Genomic DNA, 24169 nt, shown 5'->3' with positions numbered 1-24169 from the left:
TGTCAGCAAAGTTTGGCAATTACTACAATAGACTCAACCCTATATTATATCATTTGGTGAGAATTAAAGTAGGACAAATTGATCTTGGCTGAAAGGCAGATTTATTCTGAAAATATCTCGTTGTAAATGGGGAGCAGGAAATGAAAACAACATCGAGAACAATAACAAAAACAGCTGTTGGAAATCAGCCGGAAATGGTGATGTTATTACGATAAGAAAGTTGACGATGTGAGAATTTGGGGGGGTGCTTTAGTGTAGATGATTAGGTTTAATAGCCATATTGCCTTATGCCAGATACTTAACTTTACCCTCAGCCTCCTCATTTGTAAAATGGAATCAAAATATATACCTTTAACTGTTGACAGAATATGAATGTCCTTGGCAGAGTTCCCTTAATAAAGTCCTCCATTGAAAACATTGCTATATCTTCTCCATAAATGCTTATGTTCCTTTGTTATAGAATTTTATGTGTACTTTTTCATATATGTGTATATAATCTATATACATGTTATATATAATTTGTAATATATAAATATGTATGTCTGTCTACCTGTCTACCTACCTACCTATCTACCTGTCTACCTATCTATCTATCTATCTATTTATCAAATAAGACCATAAGACAACAAGCACAAGAATTGTTGTGCACAAGAATTTTGCCAGGCAGAAGTTAGATTCATTACTCTTCTCTCAAAGTCATTGTATGAAAAAATATGATGGTATCAAGCTCTTCATCTTCTCTTGCCTTGTGAGAGGATTGTAAATAGTATGTCTGGAGAAGGCAGAGAGGAAAGAGGTCACCATTTGTCTTCCAGCTTCACTCTGGAGTGGTTGTGCTGTTCAATGGTGAAAATTACAGTGTGGAATGAGTAAGGCTGAGTTTTAATTGTATTGCTTTTTACTTAACCTCTCTGAATCTCCTTTTAGGGCTATTGAGAAAGGGCATATGCCAATTGCATAAATTAGTAACTGGTCCATAGTGAGTATGTGTTTAATAAATGGTCACTTTCACTATTCATCATTTATAGCCACTTTAATCAGGACCACTTACTGTTTTACAAGTCAATATTACTATTAGAAGAATTAAAAGTAATATGTGAAAAAATATAAAAATTACTAAAATTAGAAAAATTGGTATTTCATGATTTTTGACAATTTTTCTGATACACTGTTTACTCAGGACATAAAGATTGCAAGGACAGGTATTTAATTTCCTCTGATACAGAGACTGGCAGGAAGTTGAAAAAAATTGACAAGATGGATTACTCCATAGGGCTCGAAGTTATTTAAGACATGAACACCACTAGGATAGAGACCTATCTAGGGAAATGGTATTTTTTTTCATGAGCCAATGACCTATTGTCCCTTCTTAAAATTTGCTGAATGTGGTCTTTGCTCAAAAGTAATCACAGAGAGCCAGTTTTGCAGGATTCCAAAAGCAGCCTTCTAGTGGTGATGAGCCAATGGCAACATACTGCAATACTTCCAGGAAATCTACTGCTTTATGAGTGAAGCAGGCCCTCCAAAAGTATTTTTAATGGCATGGTGTTATTTCACACGATGCAATTAAACTGTCGACATGAGAAAGAGACCTTCACTCCAAAGGTCTCTTTGGTCCCTTTCACTTTGATTTTTCTGGCTATTATAAACATGTATAAATTCAGTTTGAAACTTTCAAGTCTTGTAAAAGGCCCAGAAAATTTCAGGTCAGTTAACAAAACCCAGCTAAGCAGTCTCTTGGCACAATTCTCTAATACTTAACACATTTCTCTGGGCCGTAAATTAAACAGGCCCTCACAGGAGTTTAAATAGCTTATTTGGGGGTGGTCTTTGACAAAATGAGCCTGAGAAGTGATATGTGGACCTGGGGAAAAGTAAGGTATAATGCCTTCTTTTATTCTTAAATTACCAAAACCTTATATTTCACAAAATTACTTGATATGTACCAATACTAGTGTTTTCTTGGTAGATTAATGTAATGCCATCATCAGAAAGTGATAATGCTTGACTGTGAAGGTCTTGTTCTGTTGTGTATATAAACAACAAAGAACAAGAAAGGTTTCTTTTCCTCTACATCTACCAAGAATTGGTAGAAGCTTTCAACGTGGCTTTGAAAAGCAAACTCAGCAACGTGGTCTCCACTTTAATCAGAGAGTATAAATCTTTTTAAAATCTTATATCAAAGAGTCATGCAGAAAGGAGAAATTTAAGTTAAATTTTTGCCTCTTTTTTTAAGAGCTAAAAACTTACACCCTTTTATCCTTTGCGGTATTCCAAGTCCTTTTGTTTCTAACTAACTTATTAATGGTGTGATATGTGGCAAATTACCTTAACTCTTTGCACATGTTAGCCTTTTTGGAGGAACTATAAAAACTGAATGGAATAATGCGGCTAAAATGCCTAGAACTTAATGGTGGCTCAATAAATGTTTATTCCTCCTCACTAAATTTAGGCCTTACAGGATCCACCATGACTAGAAAAGAACAGGCATCTTGCTGAATCACCTTTCTCAGTTTCTTTAATGTGTGGTCTCTGCATCCCATTTCTTTTTTCTTTTCTTTTCTTTTTTTTTTTTTGGTGAGGAAGATTGGCCCTGAACTAACATCTGTGCCAATATTCCTCTATTTTGTATGTGGGTCACCACCACAGCATGGCTTGATGAGTGGTGTAGATCCACACCTGGGATCCAAACCCACGAAATTGGGTCCCCAAAGCAGAGCACCCCAAACTTAACCACTATGCCACTGGGCCCGCCCATTACTTCATTTTTCAAAAAGCTAAAAGGAAAGTGGAAAACTGAGATTTTGTCTGCTGTAGGTGAGCTTTCCCTCTATATTCCTACTCATCTAGTGGTGGAAACCTTTCCTAATCCATTATGTGTGTTGCAGGTTGACGTCCCAGAGAAACAAACTCTAAGACAGAGACCAGCATGCAGGAGGGATTTTACAGAGTGCTCTTAAGATCGATGCTTGTGAAAGAGAAGGGAAGGAAGCAGGACGGCGTGGAGGGAAAAGTCAAGTTTCAAGGCAGCTTCAGCAGAAGCCTTAGCCAACCCTATGGGAAGTTCTTAAGTCTACTTCACAGCCACCCCGTGTTGACACGAGAGAGATGGGCCTTTCTAGCTCCATGGTGAACAGTCTTTGGATGTAGGCCATCCTCAAAAAGAACTTGACTTGGACAACATGACTCTCTTCAGTTGAGGCTGTGTTTGAAGGAGGCTGGTGCTAGGGGCTGTCTGCAGGCAGTCCTTCCAGCAGCAGGGGTGATAAGTCCTTCCTCATAGCAAAAGGATCTGAGCAGCATACCGCAGTGTTCCCTAGTGCCTGGGCCTGTTCCGGGAGAGTTCTGGAATGCCTTCAAGGAGCAAGAAGTGTGACCCTATGACTGTATTAGTGTGCGCAGATGTGATTCCTTACTCACAGAGGTTTATGCTGATGCAAGCAAGCACAAGCAGATATCTATTTGAGTAATGAACGGTGATGAAATAGATAAGATTTAATATTCATGTGTGAAAGGACATAAAGCATTTGCGGGTAATGGACAGAGTACTACCACGGAATAGGTGCTCAACAAATGTTTGTTGAATGAATTAGTGCAAGTGTCACTGAAGGTGACATTGAGGAGTTAATTGGTCTTCTAGCCCAGAGAGGCTTTGCAGAGGAAGCAGTAGCCACAGTAAAAAGGGCTAACTTGTGTATGTTTTGGGGCATATATTTGGCACAGAAGTTCAAAATAATAAATATAAAGTTGTTAAAAAGGACTAAATTGAATGGATTGAGGAAGGTCTTTTGTAGATTTAAATCACAAAAGAAGGGAAGCAGTGTGGAGTGCTTGGTGAAGCACTTGGATGGTAAGATTTTAAAGAATGTATCTGGGTATCATTAACCAAGTAAGGTACCTTCTATAGAAGGTGGTATGGGCAGTTGTGTTCATTATACATAAAGAGAGTGTGAAGCAGGGAGTGCTAAAGGTTTAGGTTCGGAAAAGGGGTTGTTTCCATAATTCTATGAAATGATTAAATTAACTGTAGTAATAACAGTGAATAAAACAGAAGTTATAGACAGGAAGAATTTAGAGAATTTGCCAAGAGACATATTTGAATTTTTCTTACTTGGAAAATAATGTATGTAGGGCTTCAAATCATTTGGGGTTATATTGAGTTATATGCAGCTATGAAAACTTGAGTTTTGAAAAGAAATATATTCTCTTTTTTTTCCTAATGACACCAGACTAAAAAATTACAGGTTTGAGAAGGGCTCTAGAAATCTAGAAATTTACTTCAGTTCTTCCATTTTACAAGTGAGAATAGCAAGGTGCAGAGAAATTAATGACTTCTTCGTAGCAGCAGTGGAGGAGTACAAGCGAGGGCCTCTGATTCCCAGGCTGTTTCCTTCACCATTTCCCTTGGATGCAAAGACAAGAATGTGGGTCATCTACGGTCTCAGATTGTGGAACTACTTTTATAAAAGGATATTAAAAGATCAAACAGGTAAAACTATTTAATACTAACCCTATACCACTATACTATACACTGAGGGTCCACCCTGGGTTCCAATCAGAACCATCTGATAGGCTTTTAAAAAATACCAATTTTGAAGTATATTTTTTTAAAGTTCCACAAGTGGTTTTGTTACTGAAAAGAAAAGTTTAAAATGTAGATATCCTAACAAATCAAAAAGCAAAAGTAATAAATCAAAGATATGATACCCACAGGAAAAATTATATTACCCACATGAAAACCAAATGGAATAGGTATTATAAGTGTATTTGCACGTTCTCTGAAATCCTCTGCTTGCGTGAAGTTATTTGCAGGAGTCCTGGCTCTGCTAGAGCATTTTACAGACAGACACAGATCGGCTCAGTGCCCCTCTGCACTGCCTGGACAGGAGACTAGGGAGGGCGTAAGTTTATAACTCCTCCAGCATAAAATATTATACTTGTGAAATCTTTAAAATAGCACATTTATGCAAAAACAACATGTATCGAGAGCAACCCAGTTGTTGGTGAATATTTAAAGATATGTAAGGTTTTCCAATATTTTTATATTTGGCAGTAATGAGTCAGTGTTCCAACAGTAAACAGATGGCACATCCAGATTACGATAATTTGAGGATTATTTAATATTTACATGGGTGTAGGCAGGGTGTAGAGGAACCACAAAGAATAGTACAGTGAATCTGGCTAGGGTCAGCAGAGAGATTATCATTGTTTATCCCTAAGGAATGAGAAGAAGAAGCAGTTACTAGAATGGGGAAGACGAGCATGGAGAAGGCCACCTTGAAAGAAGCAGTGACCTTAGGTTGAGGGACACAACTAATTCAAGGTGACCCCACAGGGAAGGAGGCAGCAGGGGACTCTGACCTCACTCTCCTCTATCCCTCCGATGTCCTGTCATAGCTCTCCATTGGCCAAACCTAACAAGAAGTCCGAGTGCAAGGGAGTGGAGTGGGTGGAGAGCAGATCCCAGAGCAAAGGGAAGGTGTCCAGCACAAGAGTCGAGGGAGAGAAGCTGAAGCCTTGAAAGCATTAATGTCTATTGATAACACCGTTAATTTATTCATCAAACATTTACTGTGTGTCAGGCACTGTTTCTAGTCATTGGGAACACAGAGATGAATAACACTGAGTCCCTGAAATTAAGGAGATCACAGGTTCCATGGGAAGGATCACACATCAATGAAAGAGTGAAGATTACATGTAAGTGGAAGGTCAAAATTCCAAATAAACAGCAAAACTTTTGAAGAAAGATTGCAGCAACTGCTTTTACAAGGATATTTTCCCTCCAAGATTCCCTGAAGATAACAGGAAATCTACTTCCAGGAAGAACTTTGAATCTGATGGGTGAGCAGGGAGAAAAAACAATATCAGGATGTTACGTCAAGACCTGATAGCAAGGAGTGAAGTTGATAAAAGTGTCCAATTGCAGAAGTGCTGAAATAATATGGATATTTTCCTAAATCTAGGAAGGTCTGTGTGTTTCTGTGTATACGGTGGGGGGTGCACTTATGCAGGGATGTCAGGATGGAAGAAGGCCAGCAGAAGATCAGTTTTTACAGCAAACTTAGATTCTGTGTCACATGTCATCAAGGAGAACTTCTTTAGGGAAATCCCATGTGTAATTCAGATGCCAAGGGGACCTTCCCTGTCCCTTCTCTTTGTGCAATTTCTCTTTTCTCCCTGTGTCAACTTGTACCCAGAATACCCAGAACTCAGCCCCTCACCAGTTGCCACGCACACACACAAAACTTCAATCATGTCAATTTCTCAAGAAATCCATTCAAAAAAACTTGTCATATCTTTTATAGATTTTACAGAAAATTATGTTAAGGTGGTGTGGAGGATAATTATGAAAAAATGTCCCACAGCAATCAGCCGTCATAGTATTATAAGTCATATGTGTACTTTTATTTAAAAAAATAGACAATTAGGGGGCTGGCCCACGGCATAGTGGTTAAGTTTGGCACGCTCCGCTGCGGCAGCCCGGGTTTTCGGGTTTAGGATCCCGGGTGCGGACCTATACCGCTCCTCAAGCCATGCTGTGGAATCAACCCACGTACAAAATAGAGGAAGACTGGCAAAGATGTTAGCTGAGGGCGAACCTTCCTCAGGGGGAAAAAAAAAGTAGACCATCAGCCTGAAAGCAAGTGTTGAACATTAAAGAGATAGTAAAATCCACCAAAAATGTCTCTCAGTGTTCAAGTTACCCTTTGATTAATTGTATTTTATTTAACAAGTATTTATCAGTTCTTAGTATATGCAGAACACTTCCCTGTCCTGGAAGGAATGTAAAATTTAGTGGAGGAAACAAACACACACAGGAAACAAAAGAGAATGAACAAATCATAGAAGGGAAACACATTGCGTTTATATGGAGTAAGGAAATAGCTGACTTCATAGTACCTAGCTGAACCTTGATTCTATAATTTGTGCAACATTTAAATCTTTAGTTGATGTTAAGGGTTTGGGATAGAAGGGTAGACCAGATGGAGAAGCACTGACCTGGGATAAGCTGGGCTCTAATGGCTCTGACCATCTACAAGATACAGTGTTTATCTACAAGTAATAGCACCCAGCCAGCAATAGTGTAAATAAAGAAGGACTTACTTTCCTTTCATAACAAGTTGTCTGGGAGTAGGTAGTCTGATGTGGGTTCAGTCACTCAATTTCGTTTCCAAGGTCTCCTTGGGTTTGGTTTTGTTTTAGATTTTTCCCTCATGGTTTTAAGAGGGCAGCTGCAAGTTCTGCCAGCCTCTTGTTCACATTTGGGGCAGAATAAAAGGAGGAGGGAAGATTCTGATCAAGCTTGTCCTTTGTTTGCTTCCGGAAAGGTTGGAAACAAAATGTTCCCCAGAACCGCTTAGCAGAATTTAATTTGCATATTATTGGCCACGTGTCATGTGGCCAGCTCTAGCTGCAAGGAAAGGTGAAAAAGTATTTAGCTAGGTACATTCCCACCCCGAACAAAACCAGGCTTCCATTACCAAGGGGAAAGGGAGACCAATAACAATGTCTGTCCTGGGGAGGTATGTTGGGAAGCTGTTTATTACTGGCGGGCCGATACTACCTGCCCCCTCCCTGATCCCACTCTCCTATCAGGATTAACACTTGGAGATGTGGAGAATACGGTTAAAATCTCTATCATCCTATAGCTCTATGGTTTAATCCTGGTTTAGGCACCAACAAGCTATGTGACCTTGAACAATTTACTTGCCTTACTTGAGCTTAAATCTTCATAAACATAAAACAGGTATAGTAATATTATCTTCTTTTCCAGAGTACTGGTGATTTTTAAATGAGGAACCCTTTCTTCAAGACCTGGCACATAGTGAGTGCTCAATAAATTAGAGACTTAGAGTTTTAGTTGCTGAGATCTGTCTCAGGAAATCAAAAGAATGAGTGTTTCCACGATGGCTGCAGGAAAGGATCTGGTGGGATGCAGGAATAAATGATAGGCTAACACATAGCTCGTTACAGTCTCTCAAATTATTATAGTTGTATATATAAGCAATTCTTTCCAGTCTACTTTTAGCCTGGCACTGTTCACACTACTAAATTTTACAGACTTGAGTGTTTATGTGAGCCAATGAAAATGAACTGTAACTCAGGAAATGTAAGAGAGGCTTAGCGTACTATTGTAACGTGCGTGCCGTAAGCTGGTGGATTTTTCTGTGTTCTCTTCCTTGTGAAACACAGAAGGTGACTTTTTAGGTAGTTATAAACAACTTTCTCCTGATTCAATTCACTTAATTGACTATAGAATCTGCTTTATGGTTTTGCTTGATAATATGAAAAAATAAGTGCTATATTTGTCCTGGTAGTGTAGACTGACTGATTTGTGCCAATCGCCATTATAAAATGGCAGTGGCATGACTGTGGACTCGGTAGAACTAGCCATGTGAAGTGATGTGAGTTGAGGTACCTGCAGCTGAGATGGAAACTAAGCAACTGATAGGAATGCATCACATCAGAGCCCATGAGCTTGAGGAGCTGCTGGGTGCAGGGAAAGTAACGGAGTTCATTGCTGAGGCCAAGAGTTTGGTTCTGAAGAGGACAAAATCAAAGCCATGCTGAGTTGACAGGACAGGACCAATCACTCAGGAGGTCCATCCCAAGGAAATGCCACAGTGGCCTTGAGTGGCCATGGCGGCACCTGGTGCTGCAGAACCACGTAACCTGCAGAGCAGAGGCATCTGCTCTTCTGTCGTTTGTTGAAGGTCCTATTGCCAAAAGGAAAAAGAAATGGCTTCCTCCCCACATCACCCCCTAAATCTCATCTTGATTAACCCACCACACTTTTCCTTTTTATTGAATACCTGTTGTTGAACTGCTGCTGTGTGCCAGGCATGGGTTCTAGGCAATTTGAACTTGCTGTTTCCTCTTCCTGGAATGCCTATTCCTCAGATAACCACATGGCTTGCTACTTTAAGTCTTTCCTCCTTCAAGTCTTCTATTCCAACATCACATTCACAGTGAGGCCTTTCCTGGTCTATATCTTTAAAATCACACCTCTTTGCTCCCCAGCCTACCCCACTCTCTTCCCTACTCTTTATTCCATAGCATGCACCACCTTCAAACATGCCATGAGATTTATTTATTTGGGTTGTTTATTTTCTGTGGTCTCTTAATAGAGGGTAAGCATCACAAGAATTTTTGTTTACCCTATTTTTTTAAATCTCTTCTGTTACTATTGCATCCCCATTGCCTAGAAGAGTGCCTGGCACATGGCAAATTCCCAACAAGTATTTGTCGAATGAAGTAAATACACTCCAAACAAACCCCTTTGTAATCCACACAAACTCCGGTGTTAGCCTGTGCAGGGATTATTCTGTGTATCTGGACTGTGTACCCCCTACTTTGACCCCTGTCTTGATCCTCGGTCCTTTGGTGAGTAGAACGAGGTAAGCAGCACGTTTTACAGAATATGATCTTAACAGGACCTTATTCTAACTGTGTGCAGGTATCCATGTTACACTCTCTGGATGTACAGATGGGCCTGCCTGGGTTCCTGCAGTTACCTATGTAAATGAGATTTCATGTTAATTCTACAACTCGCTTTTAAAGCTCTAGCCCTAACCGTTATTTCTCATTTCTACGCTCTGCTATTGGAGGGGTCTGAAGATCACCTTGTCTCACCGGCCGGGGCAGACCCACTATGAAGCTAATGAAGTTTAAGTTTCTGTGATCCTCAAGTACATGGATCCCAACAAAATCATGGTATTTAATTTTGTATTAAATATACATATATATTACTTTAAAGAGGACCTCAAATTGTATAAGCTTCAAGACCCACAAAACCTGCATCTACTCCTGCTCAGCAGTTATGCCCTTTTTACTGAGGCTTCTAAATGAAAGAATTGCCTCTCATAGAGTTCCCCCAGTTCTCATGCTTTATTTCTCCAAAAACATTAATGAAACAAATACTTTCCTTTCCTTGGGGTTTCATTGTAGATAATTCTAAAATATGCCATCTGTTAGCTCTATTTTTCATTACATTTTTCTAGCATGATAAACTAGGACATGTGGAAACTTGATAGTTATTATATTATTTAAATAAATATAGTGTTAGATAATAATAATACTTGCTCACTGTTGAGTGCTTACTAAGGTCTCCTGTATTTTGCATTTTAATATATTAACTAATTTAATTCTCATGACAACTCTGTGCATCACCCCAATTTTACTGGTGAAGAAACAAAGGTCCAGAGATGTTAAATGTTAGTCAAAGCTGAAATACCACCTAATTCCCACAACAGGGTAAAGAGTGAAAATTTGTGAATTGTACCCTAGTGTTCTAAGCTCAAATCTTGACTATTTATCAAGACTTTTAGCACTTTTTGGAAAGATGACAACAAGAAAAATATTTGAGATTCTTGGCTTTCTGGTTTCTTAAGCCAGGATGACATTTACATCTATATGATAGCATATAAAAATTTACTTTAAGAGGAAAAATAAACAGAGAAAAACTAGTCCTGCTGGCTTTCTCTTCCTACTTATCAAACAAGACCACTGATTATGAAGGCAAGAAAGAAAGGAAAATGGAAATTAGTAAATGTATGCACACAAAGAAGTTAGGGACACTAAGCATAATTTGCTTTTCATAACATCATGCAATAAAATGTTTTATAAATGCTTCTGCTAAAAACATGTATTCCCATGATTGCTAAATGTCAAAAATCTGCTTTTAAAATTTAGTCAGGTGGCTAATTCTTGGACTGGATTAATAACATGCATTGAAAATCTTTATGATAATTATTTCTGGTATCTCTCAATTTTTTGTTGCTAAGAAAGTAAATCAACACCAAAATTCACTCCTGTGAAAGTCACACCATTTTCTTAGCTGTTGTGATTTATGATTTGGTTGTTTGTGTGTCTGGCTTAAATTGTGAGTCCAATGGCTGCGATCCTGTTGTCTGGATGTCTTGCCTAATTCTAAGCGTACTGTTGGCTCTCAGCAAATAATAAATTATTTCAGTCATAACCACTAACATTCTAGTCTAGACAGTCTTCCATGTGGTGTAGTTGTTCTTGTTTCCGTATTTTTATCAATAATAGCAGAATGAATTTTGAAGTTTATGTGTAGATTTTTAAAAAAATCACAGCTTCCCAAAATAACAAAGTGTGAACCATTCTGGGAACCATATTTTATAACAAAGAACACTTTAGAAAAAACTTTAATTAGTTTGGAGGGTTCCAAGAATCATTTTCATACCAACTGGGCTTTAACAAATAGTCTTTATGGTATAGAAATGTGAGGATAAGCAGTTGCTATCTCTCCCTATGGATTCTGTTAAATGATTAATGCCTGGGCTACCCCCACATAATGGATCTTCCACTGCTTAAACAAGAATTTAGTTTCATTAAAGGTCACATCAATCAGTTTTATGCAATCTTTAGAATTCAGAATTATTGATTCATCTTTCCAAAGGCAAGAAGCTCTCCTACTAATAGCTTCTTTATTCTTCCTATATATTGAAGTATATTTAAGAACTATGAGATGTAAAGTTGTCATTCATTAAAACACAGCTATCATTTATATCTGTGACTGTCAAATAAGATATGGCAATTAAGATGAGCAGGATTATGCATGCCATGTAAAGTACGTTGCCAACCACTTAAAGATGATCCAACGCAACAAAATACTGCTGATTGGAATTCAGCTGGTGCCCTCAATCATCTTCTGGATTCTTGCCTCTGTTTTACTTTCATTTTTCCTTATCTTTTTAAAATTGATGATGTGGCTTTCAAAATAGGAATATATTGAAACAATTTGAAAGTGCTTTTGAGAAATATATTCTGATTAATTCAATTCTTGAGAAAACCTGGATAATAGTCCGGTGTAGCTCCCATTACTTCTGGCAGTGATTTTCAATAAAGTGTTGCCTGAATCCTCAATACATAAAATGGGTAAAATGACATCAGTTTACCAGAAGAGGGCTGGCCTGGAGCCTCATCTATTTGGTCTCCACTTGGACCTTGTGTGGATGTTTGAGGATTCATAGGTTTCTTTTGAAAACAATGGCCTATTGGATGAAGTCTCAACTCCTTCATTATCTAGTCCCTGTCTATCGAAATCATCTCATTTCCTACTTCTCCCTTGTTGTTTTTTATGCTTTAGCAACATTGGATACTGGAATTTCTAGGACCCATAGTGTTTTTTCATGTTGTAATTCACTTGCACAAGCTACTCTTACAGACTAGAATGCCTGCCCCTTTTCTTTTAATCCTTTCCTCTCTCTCAACTTTTTGCATACCACTCTGAAGCCTGTCCCAATTTCCCCAAGAATACTTAGAAGTACCTGTATCTATGGTTCCATAACGTCTTATGCAAACATTGTGCATCTTAGTAGATATTGACAATTCTATAATTGTGGGTTGCATGGATGCCCACCTCCTTCAAGTTAGTTCTGTATCTTTTTATCTTTTTACCTCTGGTCCTTGTCCCTCTGTAGTTGATCACCAAATACATAGTAAATAAACTAATTTGAAACTTACTTGACTCAAATTAAAGTTTAGTGTTAAATTTTCCATAGTTATAGTTGTATACCCTCTAGATTGTTGTACTTCATTTTTGAAAACTTGGCCCCAACTGAAAACATTGTCATGAAATCTGATGTGAAAAGAAAATTATATCCTACTGTACTGAATGGAAGCTGCTATGACAATGGAATTATAGGTAGACTATTTGCTATTGGTTGAAGAATGTCTGACTAAATACATGTATTTATGATTTTGGAAGTAAACATCTCATAAAAAAACAAAGTGTTTGTGATGCTTCCTTGCTCATTAGGCTCTGGGAGCCAGTTCCTTTAACTATTATCCTCCAATTTTAACATAAAAGTCTTGATTTGAACTTCAGCAGAGGGCAAAAAAGATAAACAGCCAAGATAGGTCATGTGAAGATAGTAAACTTGGCTGAATACTATCTCCTCGTCTGGAGTTTGATCAATATCTGTAGGTGAGGGCTGGCCCCGTGGCTTGGTGGTTAAGTGCGCGCGCTCCTATGCTGGTGGCCCGGGTTCAGATCCCGGGCGCGCACCGAGGCACCACTTCTCCGTCCATCCTGAGGCCGAGTCCCACATACAGCAACTAGAAGGATGTGCAACTATGACATACAACTATCTACTGGGGCTTTGGGGGGAAAAAATAAATAAATAAAATCTTAAAAAAAAAAAATATCTGTAGGTGAAAATAACTCTTATTAGAGTTATTTAATTATTAGAGTCATTTAATTATTAACTCTTTAAATATTATTAAAATGTTTATGAGCTGGTCTCAAGTTTTCTGCTTTCCCAACTCCCTGGCATTGTAAGCTTTTAGTAATTGTCTAATAGTGGTTTTTAAAATCGGATATGGATTTTTAAAAAGTACTTATTTGGGCATCACAAAAACCCTGGAAATTTCATGATCTTTATCCTCACAAGCGTACAAATGAATATTAATCCCACACCACAGTCATTTAACCACTATTGAATTTCAGTTGTAGGTTTGGTTTGCTGGTTTTCTTCCATATTCCTTCCTTGATGCCAAAAAAAACCCACTTGGCTCCGGTAATTTCAAATTATTCCAGCAACTTCTTAATATTGATAAATATTAACTCAAAAACTATAAAGGCTAAGAGAGACAATAGTTAATAAATTATGACTCATATATTGTAACAAGTGTTTGTTATATGAGCCAAATCTATTAATTATGGGTTTTGTTAATCTAACATTTTCGAGACTGTCGTATAAAATAAAGGCTTTTACAGGATTTTTAGCTCTTAATAAATAAAAGAGTTTAGAATTATCGTTAAAATTAAACACTTGAGATTACAATTAATTTCTATATAGTGTCCATATATGTTACCACATTTGATCCTACAATGATCCTGTGAAGTGATATTATTTCAATTTTACAGATAATATTTCACAAATTATGTGTACGTTTCACAAATTTGTCCTTAAAAAGTTGATTAATTACTTCTCTGTGTGAATTTGTAATGGATTCTAGAATCTGTAGTTTTATTAGTTTTGAGATGCTCTCAGCCATTATCTCTTCAAATGTTGCTTTTGCCTATTTTCTCATTTGGGACACCAAATACAAGTATTGTTACTTGTTAGACTCTTACTCCATCCTCTATGTCTTTTATTTTCTCTTTTAGGTTTTCTACCCATTTGTCTCTTTGTGCTTCATTATGGATTTATGGATTTTCATCTTTTGAGCTCTCTTTCAATTCAGTAATTCTCTTCTCACTCTTTCTCTCCTGCTGCTATACACTTTCATTGTGTTATCCATTGAGTTCTAATCTGCTCTTATATATATCTGTTTCCAATTCACTGCTAAAATTTTTAATCTTCTCATTTCCTTGAACCTAATGAGTATGGTTGTTTTAAAGTGCCTTTCTGATAACTCCATTGTAGAGAGCTCTTGTGGGTCTATTTCTACTGTCTGTTGTTTATAGTGGTTTATTCATGTCATCTTATCTCCTGGTATGTCATCATTTTGTCATCACCTGCATAGAGCTGGTGAATTCCTCGGGGAGAAAAGTGGCCCTAAATTCTAACTTGCATTCCTAAGCCTCCATCTTTCCATGGATCTTGTCTCATAATTCTTTACTACCTTATTAGTTCTCTGATGCTTTCAAGTAGAATTTTAAAAAATACTTTCCCAAATTTTCTATTGTCCTCAGCAAGAGGGTAGTTTTGAATTATTTAGTCTGTAATTACCCAGAAACAGAAGACTTCAGTTATTTCTCTGCATATGTACCTGGTTTATTTTATAAAACAATCCAGAAAAAAAATACGTAATTTAATGTATAGTTAGTTTTAGGCGTATAGACAGACGTATTTCAAAAAATATGTTTTTGACTTGGTTATTTGAATTTGAGATGCATTTTTCTATAAAAACCCATAGGCTAATTAGGTTCTCAGCCTTATTCATTAAAAAACAATCTATTTTCCCCACGTCTTGGGTTAGGTTCCCTAAAAGCAGAGCCAGATCCTGGGATTCTTTTGCAGGTTGTTTATCAAGGGAGTGCTCTCAGAAGAAAAACCTGTGAAAAACTGAATGAAACAGGGTAGGACAGGGGAAAAAGCCAAGCAAAGATGGGCTTCAGCTAAAGTCTGGCCTCACCTATCCCATGGAAAGGTCCAGAGTTTAAAATATGCCACAGTATTGTCCGAAATTGAGGTAAATGGGCTGGACTTTTGTACCCCTGAATTAGTCAATCATTGGCCACAGGCTATCCCTAAAAAGGGAAGTTATAACATTCCAGGCATTTCCATACAAGATAGTTTCTATCACACCGTGGCAATTTGGGGAGAAAAGTGTAGTGGTGAGCTCTTAGCAGGGAGCTCTTAGCAGCCAGCTCACAATAGATGGGGGGTGTGTGCCCTTTCTCAGGGATCTAGGCAGGGCATCAACAGAAATCTTTTACATCCCCTAAGTTATCTGAAGTATAAGGAGTATTTTCAATGCTATGGAATTTAATTTCTAAGAATAATAGTATTTGTTTGAGAATATGCATTTAGACTCTATCCTTTGAATACCTGCCACATTTTTCTCTCTCTGCCAAGGCTTGGGCAACTTTTCCTACACTTCCCAAATGCAGACAGAGAAATAAAGATTCCTTAAGCTACAAGCCATGATGGGAGCTCCAGTATCCTGGCACAGAACGTCCCGGAAGAAGCATAATAGAAAGGTGAGTCTTAAGGAATCCAGATAATAATGAATTTTGGGTGCTAGGGAGGACCTACAGAATGGGGACTATTCTTAGACTTTCTGATTTCCTGGTTACCTTCTCTTATTTTTTCCCCCTTGATTGTATTTCTTGCTTTTCTTGCTGTCCACACAGGACTTCTCCCTGGTCTTCTATGTAACAGAAGAGTGACATACTTTCCTTCCTTGTACTTCTCCTTAAGTAAAAATACAAACCTTTTGAGGATTCTTTCTGATTGACATTCTCCTAACCATGCTCCTCTTTTTCATTTCAACTGTGTATTAGAAAAACAAAACAAAACTAAGCTGCAAAGAAAAAACTGGTTTTGCATAGTAAAATGTAGAAAAATTTGGAGTTATGCAAATCTAGGTTCAAATGTATCTTGACTCTATTAATTACTATTGTATCCTGAATATGAATAGCACCCTTATTATTATTACAGTATAGAGATACAGGGAGAAAGTTCTGGGAGGGTCTACAAAGAGAAAAAAGTAAATCAAATATTTTTTTCATTCCACTTAGTTAATTTTATGGCATTATCTTTAATTGTAGTAAAAAACACATAAAGTAAAAATTACTATCTTAACAATTTTTAAGTGTATAGTTCAGTAGTGTTAAGTATATTGACATTGTGCAACAGATCTCCAGAACTTTTTCATCTTGCAAAACTGAATGTCTATACCCATTGAACAACTCCCTTTTTTCTCCTCCCCGCAACGCTGGTGACCACCATTATACTTTCTGTTTCTACGAATTTGACTACTTTAGCTACCTTGTATAAATGGAATCATATAGTATTTGTCTTTTTGTGACTGGCTTATTTCACTTAGCATAATATCCTCAGCGTTCATCCATGTTGTAGCATGTGACAGAATTTCCTTCCTTTTTAAGGCCAAGTAATATTCAATTGTATATATATACCACATTTCATTTATCGTCCATCTGCTGATAGACATTTGCATTACTTCTTTCTCTCAGCTATTGTGAATAGTGCTTCTATAAACATGGGTGTGGAAATATCTCTTCAAGACCCTGCTTTCAGTTCTTTTAAATATATAGCCAGAGTGGGATTGCTGGATCATATGGTAGTTCCATTTTTAATTTTTTAGGAACTTCCATATTGTTTTCCATAGTGGTTGCATGATTTTACAATTCCACCAACAGTGCACAAGAGTTCCAATATCTTCACATCCTCACCAACAACTATTTTGTTTTTTTGGTAGTAGCCATTCTAATGGATGTGAGGAGGTATCTCGTGGTTTTGATTTGCATTTCCCTCATGATTAGAGATGTTGAGAATCTTTTAATATATTTGTTGGCCATTTGTATATCATCTTTGGAGAAATGTCTATTCAAGTCCTTTGTCCATTTTTTAAATCATATTATTTTATTTTTTTGTTGTTGATTTGTAGGAGTTCCTTATATATTCTGTATCCTCACCTCTTATCAGGTATATGCTTGGCAAATATTTTCTCCCGTTTCTTAGGTTGCCTTTTCACTCTGTTGATTGTGTCTTTTGATACACAAAAGTTTTTAGATTTGATGTAGTCCCATTAGTCTATTTTTGCTTTTGTTGCCTATGCTTTTGGCATCATGCCTAAGAAAATATTACCAAATCCAAGGTCATGTAGTTTTTCTCCTATGTTTTCTTCTAGGAGTTTTATGGTCTTGGGACTTACATTTAGGTCTTTCAACTATTTGGAGTTAATTTTTGTATATAGTGTAAGATAAGAGTCCAGCTTCATTCTTTTGCATATGGATATCCAGTTTCCCAACACCATTTGTGGAAGAGACTGTCCTTTCTTCATTGAATGGTCTTGGCACCCTTGTCAAAAACATTTGACTATATACATAAGAGTTTATTTCTGGGCTCACTGTTCTATTCTGTTGGTCTCTATGTCTTTCTTTATACCAATACCATACTATTTTGATTATGGTAGCTTTGTAATATAGTTTGATATCAGAAAGTGTGATGCCTCCAGCTTTGTTCTTCTTTCTCAAAAGTACTTTGGCTATTTGGGGTCTTTTGTGGTTCCATATGAATTTTAGGATTATTTTCTCTATTTCAGTAAAAAATGCCATTGGGATTTTAACAGAAATTGCATTGAATATGTAGATTGCTTTGAGTAGCACACACATTTTAACAATATTAATTCTTACAATCCATGAACATGAGATGTCTTTCCATTTATTTATGTCTTCTTTAATTTCTTTTAGCAATGTTTTGTAGTTTTGAGTGTACAAGTATTTCAATTTCTTGCTTAGGTTTATTCCTAAGTATTTTATTCTTCTGATGTTATTGTAAATGAAAATGTTTTCTTAATTTCCTTTTTTGATTGTGTGTAGAAATGCAACTGATTTGTGTGTTGTTGATTTTGTATCCTGAAACTTGGCTGAATTTTTTAGTTCTAACAGTTTTTTAATAGAATCTTTAGGATTTTCTACATACAAGATCATATCATCTGAGAACAGAGATAATTTTACTTCTTCCTTCCAGTTTGAAAGCCTTTTCTTTTTTTGCCTAATTGCTCTATTTAGAACTTCCAATACTATGTTTAGTAGAAGTGATGAGAGCCAGCATCCTTATCTTCTTCCTGATCTTAGAGGAAAAGCTTTCAGTCTTTCACTATTGAGTATGATGTTAGAGGTGGGATTTTCATATACAGGCTTTATCATGTTGAGGTAATATCCTTCTAATCCTAGCTGTTGAGTGTTTTTATCATGAAACAATGTTGAATCTTGTCAAATTCATTTTCTGCATCAATTGCGACGATCATGTAGTTTCGTCCTCCATTCTGTTAACATAGCATATTACACTGATTGATTTTCATATGTTGAATCATCCTTGAATTCCAGGGATAAATCCCACTTGGTCGTGGTTTATAATTCTTTTAAAGTGTTGTTGAATTTCATTTTCTGGTATTTTGTTGAGGATTTTTGCATCAGTATTCATCAAGAATATTGGTCTATAGTTTTCTTGTGGTGTCTGTCCAGCTTTGGTATCAGGGTAATGCTGGCCTCGTAGAATAAATTTGGAAGTGTTCTCTTTTCCTTAAGTTTTGGAAGAGTTTAAAAAGGATTCGTGTTAATTCTTCAAATATTTGGTAGAATTCTCCAATGAAGCCATCTGGTCCAGGGATTTTATTTGTTGGGAGTTTTTTGATTACCGATTCAATCTTACTAGTTACTGGTCTGTTCAAATTTTCTATTTCTTCTTGATTTAGTCTTGGTAGGATGTGTGTTTCTAGCAATCTAACCATTTCTTCTAGGTTATCCAATTTGTTGGAGTACAAATTGTTCATAGTATTCTCTTATAATTCTCTTTATTTCAGTGGCCTTGGTTGTAATGTCCTTTCTTTCATTTCTGATTTTAATTATTTAGGCTTTTCTCTTTTTTTCTTAGTTAATCTGGCTGGGGGTTTGTCAATTTTGTAGATCTTTTCCAAAAAAGTTTGATTAATTTCATTGATTTTTTTCTATTCTCTATTTCATTTGTCTCTGCTCTAATCTTTATTATTTCCTCCCTTCTGCTAGCTGTGGGTTTACTATGTTCTTTCTCTAGTTTCTTGAGGTGTCAAGTTAGGTTGTTGATTTTAGATCTTTCTTATTTTTTAATGTACACATTTACAGCTATGAACTTCCTTATTACTATTGCTTTTGCTGCATGTCATAAGTTTTGGTATGTTTTATTTTCATTTTAATTTGTTTCAAGGTATTTCTAATTTCCCTGTGGTTTCTTTTTTGGCCTATTGGTTGTTCAAGAATGTGTTGTTTAATTTCCACATATTTGTGGATTTTTCAGTTTTCCTTCTGCTATTGGGTTTATAGTTTCATTCCATTGTGATCAAAAAAGATACTTTGTATAATTTCAATCTTGAATTTGTTAAGACTTGTTTTGTGGCCTCACATGTATATCCTGGAGAATGTTGCATGTGCACGTGAGAAGAATGTGTATTCGATGGCTGTTGGAAGGAGTCTTCTGCATATATATGTCCAACTGGTCTAAAGTGTTGTTCAATTCCTCCATTTCCTTGTTGATCTTCTGTCTAGTTGTTATATCCATTATTGAAAGTGGGACATTTAAGTCTCCTACAATTATTGTGTTGTTGTCTATTTCTCCCTTTAATTCAATCATAGTTTGCTTCATATATTTAGGAGCTCTGAGATTTGAGGGATGAATATTTATAATTATTATATCTTCTTGGTGAATTGACCCTTTTATTATTAAATAATGTCCTTCCTTGTCTCTTGTAACAGTTTTACATAAAGTCTATTTTGTCAGATATTAGTATGGCCACCCCTTCTCTCTTTTGTTTACCATTTGTGTGCAATATCTTTTTCCATCCTTTTACTTTCAGTCTATGTGTGTCCTTAGATCTAAAGTGAGTCTCTTGTAAATAGCATGTAATTGGATCCTGTTTGTTTATCCATTCAGCCAATCTACATCTTCTGATTTACATTTAAATATATAACATTATAACACTAAAAATATATTGACTTTACATTTACAGTAACTTATATTTAAAGTAATTACTGATAGGGAGGGACTTACTATTGCCATTTTGTTGTCTGTATGTCTTGTACCTTTTTTTGGTCCCTTCTTTCTTCCCTTACCATCTTACTTTGTGTTTTGTTATTTTTTCTAGTGACATACTTTGGTTTCCTTCTCATTTCCTTTTCTGTATATTCTATAGATATTTTCCCTGTAGTTACCATTGCAATTACATAAAATGTCTTAGAAGGTTTAACATTCTATTTTAAATCGATAACGAATTAACTCCAATTGCATGCAAAAACTCTACTCCTTTATAGCTCAACTCCTTGACTTAATGTCATCAATTACATCTTTATATATTGTATACTCATTAACATAGTTAATTTTTTATGTATATAGTTATTTTTTTTTATCATTTAAATTCTCTGCACCAAAATTACCAAAATACAGGTTCCTGTATTTGTCCATGTATTTACTTTTACCAGAGAACTTTTATTTTCATATGGCTTCATTTTGCTATCATCCTTTTGTTTCAACTAGAAAGACTTCCTTTAGCAATTTTACAGAGCAGGTCTAGTAGTAGGAAACTCCTTCAGCTTTTGTTTATCTGGGAAAGTCTTATTTTTTCCCTTATTTCTGAAGTACAGTTTTTCTGGTTGACAGTTTTTTTTCATTCAACACCTTAAATATATCATCCCACTCACTCTGGCATGCAAGGTTTCTGCTGAGAAATCTCTGATAATCTTATGGACACTTCCTGGTATGTGACAGTTGCTTGTGTCTTGTTGATTTTGAGTTTCTCTTTGATTTTGACTTTAGGCAGTTTGATTATGTGTATGAATGTGGTTCTCTTTGGGTTTATCCTTGTTGGAGTTTTTTTGAGCTTCTTGAATTTGTATGTCCATTTCTTTCCTCAGACTTGAAGAGCTTTTGGGCATTATTTCTTCAAATAAGCTCTCTGCCTCTTTCTCTCTTTATTATCCTTCTTGGGTTCTCATAATTCATATATTGGCCCACTTGATAGTGTCCCATAAGTCCTGTAGGTTATCTTCACTTTTCTTCATTTTTTTTTTGCTCCTGACTCAATGATTTCAGAGGACTTGTCTTCAGGTTCACTGATTCCTTCTTCTGCCCAGTAAGCTTGATGTTGACACTCTCTAGTGAATTTTTCACTCCAGTTGTTGTATTTTTCAGCTCCAGAATTTCTGTTTGGTACTTTTTAATAGTTTCCATCTCTTTGTTGATATTCTCATTTTGTTTATACATTATTTTCCTGATTTCTTTTGGTTGTCTATCTACATTCTCTTTTAGCTCATTGAACATCATTTTGATAGTTATTATTATTTTTTGTGTGTGTGAGGAAGATCAGCCCTGAGCTAACATCCATGCCAATCCTCCTCTTTTTGTTGAGGAAGACCGGCTCTGAACTAACATCAATTGCCAATCCTCCTCTTTTTTTTCCCCAAAGCCCCAGTAGATAGTTGTATGTCATAGTTGCACATCCTTCTAGTTGCTGTATGTGGGACGCTGCCTCAGCATGGCTGGAGAAGCAGTGTGTTGGTGTGTGCCCGGGACCTGAACCTGGGCCACGAGTAGCGGAGCACGCAAACTTAACTGCTAAGCCACGGGGCCGGCCCCCTTGATAGTTATTTTAAATTCTTTGTCAGCTCATAGATCTGCATTTCTTTAGAATTGCCTGTAGTTTATGGAGTTTTATTTTGTTCCATTGATTGAGCCATGTTCCCCTGTTTCTTTGTGTGCCTCTTAATCTGTTGCTGAGATTTGGGCATCTGAAAAAACAACCCCCTCTCCTAGTCTTTGCATACTGGCTTCCTGCAGGAGAAGATCTTCACCAAATAGCCTGGCTAAATGTTCCAGGACCTCTCGAACACTTTCTAATCTCTTTCTCCCCTTGGTGTCTGCATGTGGAACTGCAGTTGTAATGTGCCTGGGTGCTGGCCTGTTTTCAGCAGCTTAGAAATTATGCCACCAGTCCGGTCAGCACTTGGAGTCAGGAGAGACAGAAATCAGTCCCTCAGGCAGCCCCCAGGCAAGCCAGAACATTGAAGGCATGGTCCACTCTTTCGTTTCTGTCCAGAGGGAGAAGCCCCATTATGAGGGGTTTCCTCCCAGTTTTGCTACACCAGCATTATGCCACATAAGGGGAAGGGCATGGACTGATGTGCAAAACTCACAGACTTTTCTACCCATTTTCCTGGAATCCCTTCTTGGTTTTAGATTGGCCTGGATACTGTAGCTTCTCAACTGGTCTCTAGAGTTCTCACAGAAGTATTTGAGTCTATATATTGCTATTTCCTTAATGTCTCTGGGAAGGAAGGAGGGTCTGGAGCTTCCTAGTCTGCCATCTGGTTAATGTCACTGTATGGAATTGTCTTTTGTAAAGTGAGTGACCATCCTAAATATATTTGTTTTGTAAATTTCTATTTTTATAAGTTAATTTTTCTTAAAATTGAATATGCTACCATGAAAGTCTCATTGCCTTCTGCTCTTTATCTCTCTCTGGGGAACCTACACCTCTATTAATAGTAATGTCTTAGCATAATAACTTCCCAGTGCATTTATCTGTTCTCTTTACATATTGTCAACTACAAGTGAAGTTGCTAGTCAATATCTTCTATGTCAAGCTATGCTTTCTACTCGTTTGGGAAAATCTCTCTTGCATTAAACTTACAACTACAAATGTGTTTTTAAATAATTGCTTAAATGCAAACATTTATATTGAGCTTTTATTTTTCAAGAGTTATGAAATTAGAAACAAAGGCTGTCGTCTTCTACTATTAGTTTATAGGTAGATACAATCATAGCTTAAGTGATAGATTCCTAGTTAGGCCTTTGCCAAAACTTACTTGGTATCTCAGCTACCAGTTGGCAAATCATAAGGCTAATGCCCTATGATAGTGGCTTGCCCAGACCCTGAAAGAATTTGGGTACTTCACTAAAGAAGCTCTTTTTATAATGTACTGTTTTTATTATGCCTTAACATATTAAACACTGAATGCTGTGACTATAGAACATGAAATAGGACAACTCACGCTTTTGAAAATCTGTTCTCCCAAGAAAATACCACCTCTCTTTCAGCCCACGCTAATGTAGTTGGAGAGATGCTGCACTTTTTGTATGGGTAAACCACTTCTTTTTTCTTTTTGATCATGAGAAAATGGGACTTGTCCTTGTTTTTTTCTTTTGATTATTGTTCCAGTCAGATGTCTTGAGCAAATTTTCTAAGAAAATGGAGCACTAAAAGATCCTTTTCCTATTTAGATCTGGGTTGTTTGTTTTTGTTTAGGGTTTGTGTCTAGGATGTCTGAAGAGTGATTAGGGAGGTTAGTCTATGAATCTGGGCAGAGAGCTTTATGGGGTTGCCTCTCATTCTCCATTCTCCCTTTTCTACTTTAGCCTTGCAACAGACACCAGCAGAAGCAGCAGGGCAGGCCTGGCATCCCTGACAGATTCTGTCTTGCACAGATTGCAGTTCTCCAGCCTAGGCTGCTTCACCCAACACCCACATCGAGTCGTCTTGAGATTTTCACTATGGGGCTTGTTCTTATCATGTTTCCAGACAAGCTATTGAGGTCTTAATGTGTCTTTGGTAAGCGTCTTGGTCAAAATAATTTTTGCATGACCTCAGATGGAGGACAAGACTGTATTTGCAGAGACTAGCAGTGGAAGGCTGGCTCCAGAGATGGAGTGACTATTTACAATGTGTAAACTCAATGGCCTGGTGGCAGTGCCCGAGGTGAGAGAGTGACCTAGTCTAATTTTGTTTTCACTATTTTTCTTATTCATCTTTCTTCCTTTTCCTTTTCTCATCTTGTCTTTTCCTTTCCATCCCCCACTCTCCAGACACAAGGATTTCTGGGGATGGTGAGATCATGACTTACATCCATGTTTTTATAACCCTCCTTCAAAGCCTTTTAAGGAGGCAAAGCCGGATGCTCCAAAATTGGCCCTATGGT

The sequence above is a fragment of the Diceros bicornis genome, chromosome 17 (assembly GCF_020826845.1).
Source record: "Diceros bicornis minor isolate mBicDic1 chromosome 17, mDicBic1.mat.cur, whole genome shotgun sequence".
In the NCBI taxonomy this organism is placed as follows: domain Eukaryota; kingdom Metazoa; phylum Chordata; class Mammalia; order Perissodactyla; family Rhinocerotidae; genus Diceros; species Diceros bicornis.
The sequence above is the reverse complement of the archived record's forward strand: the minus strand, read 5'-3'. Positions refer to the sequence as shown.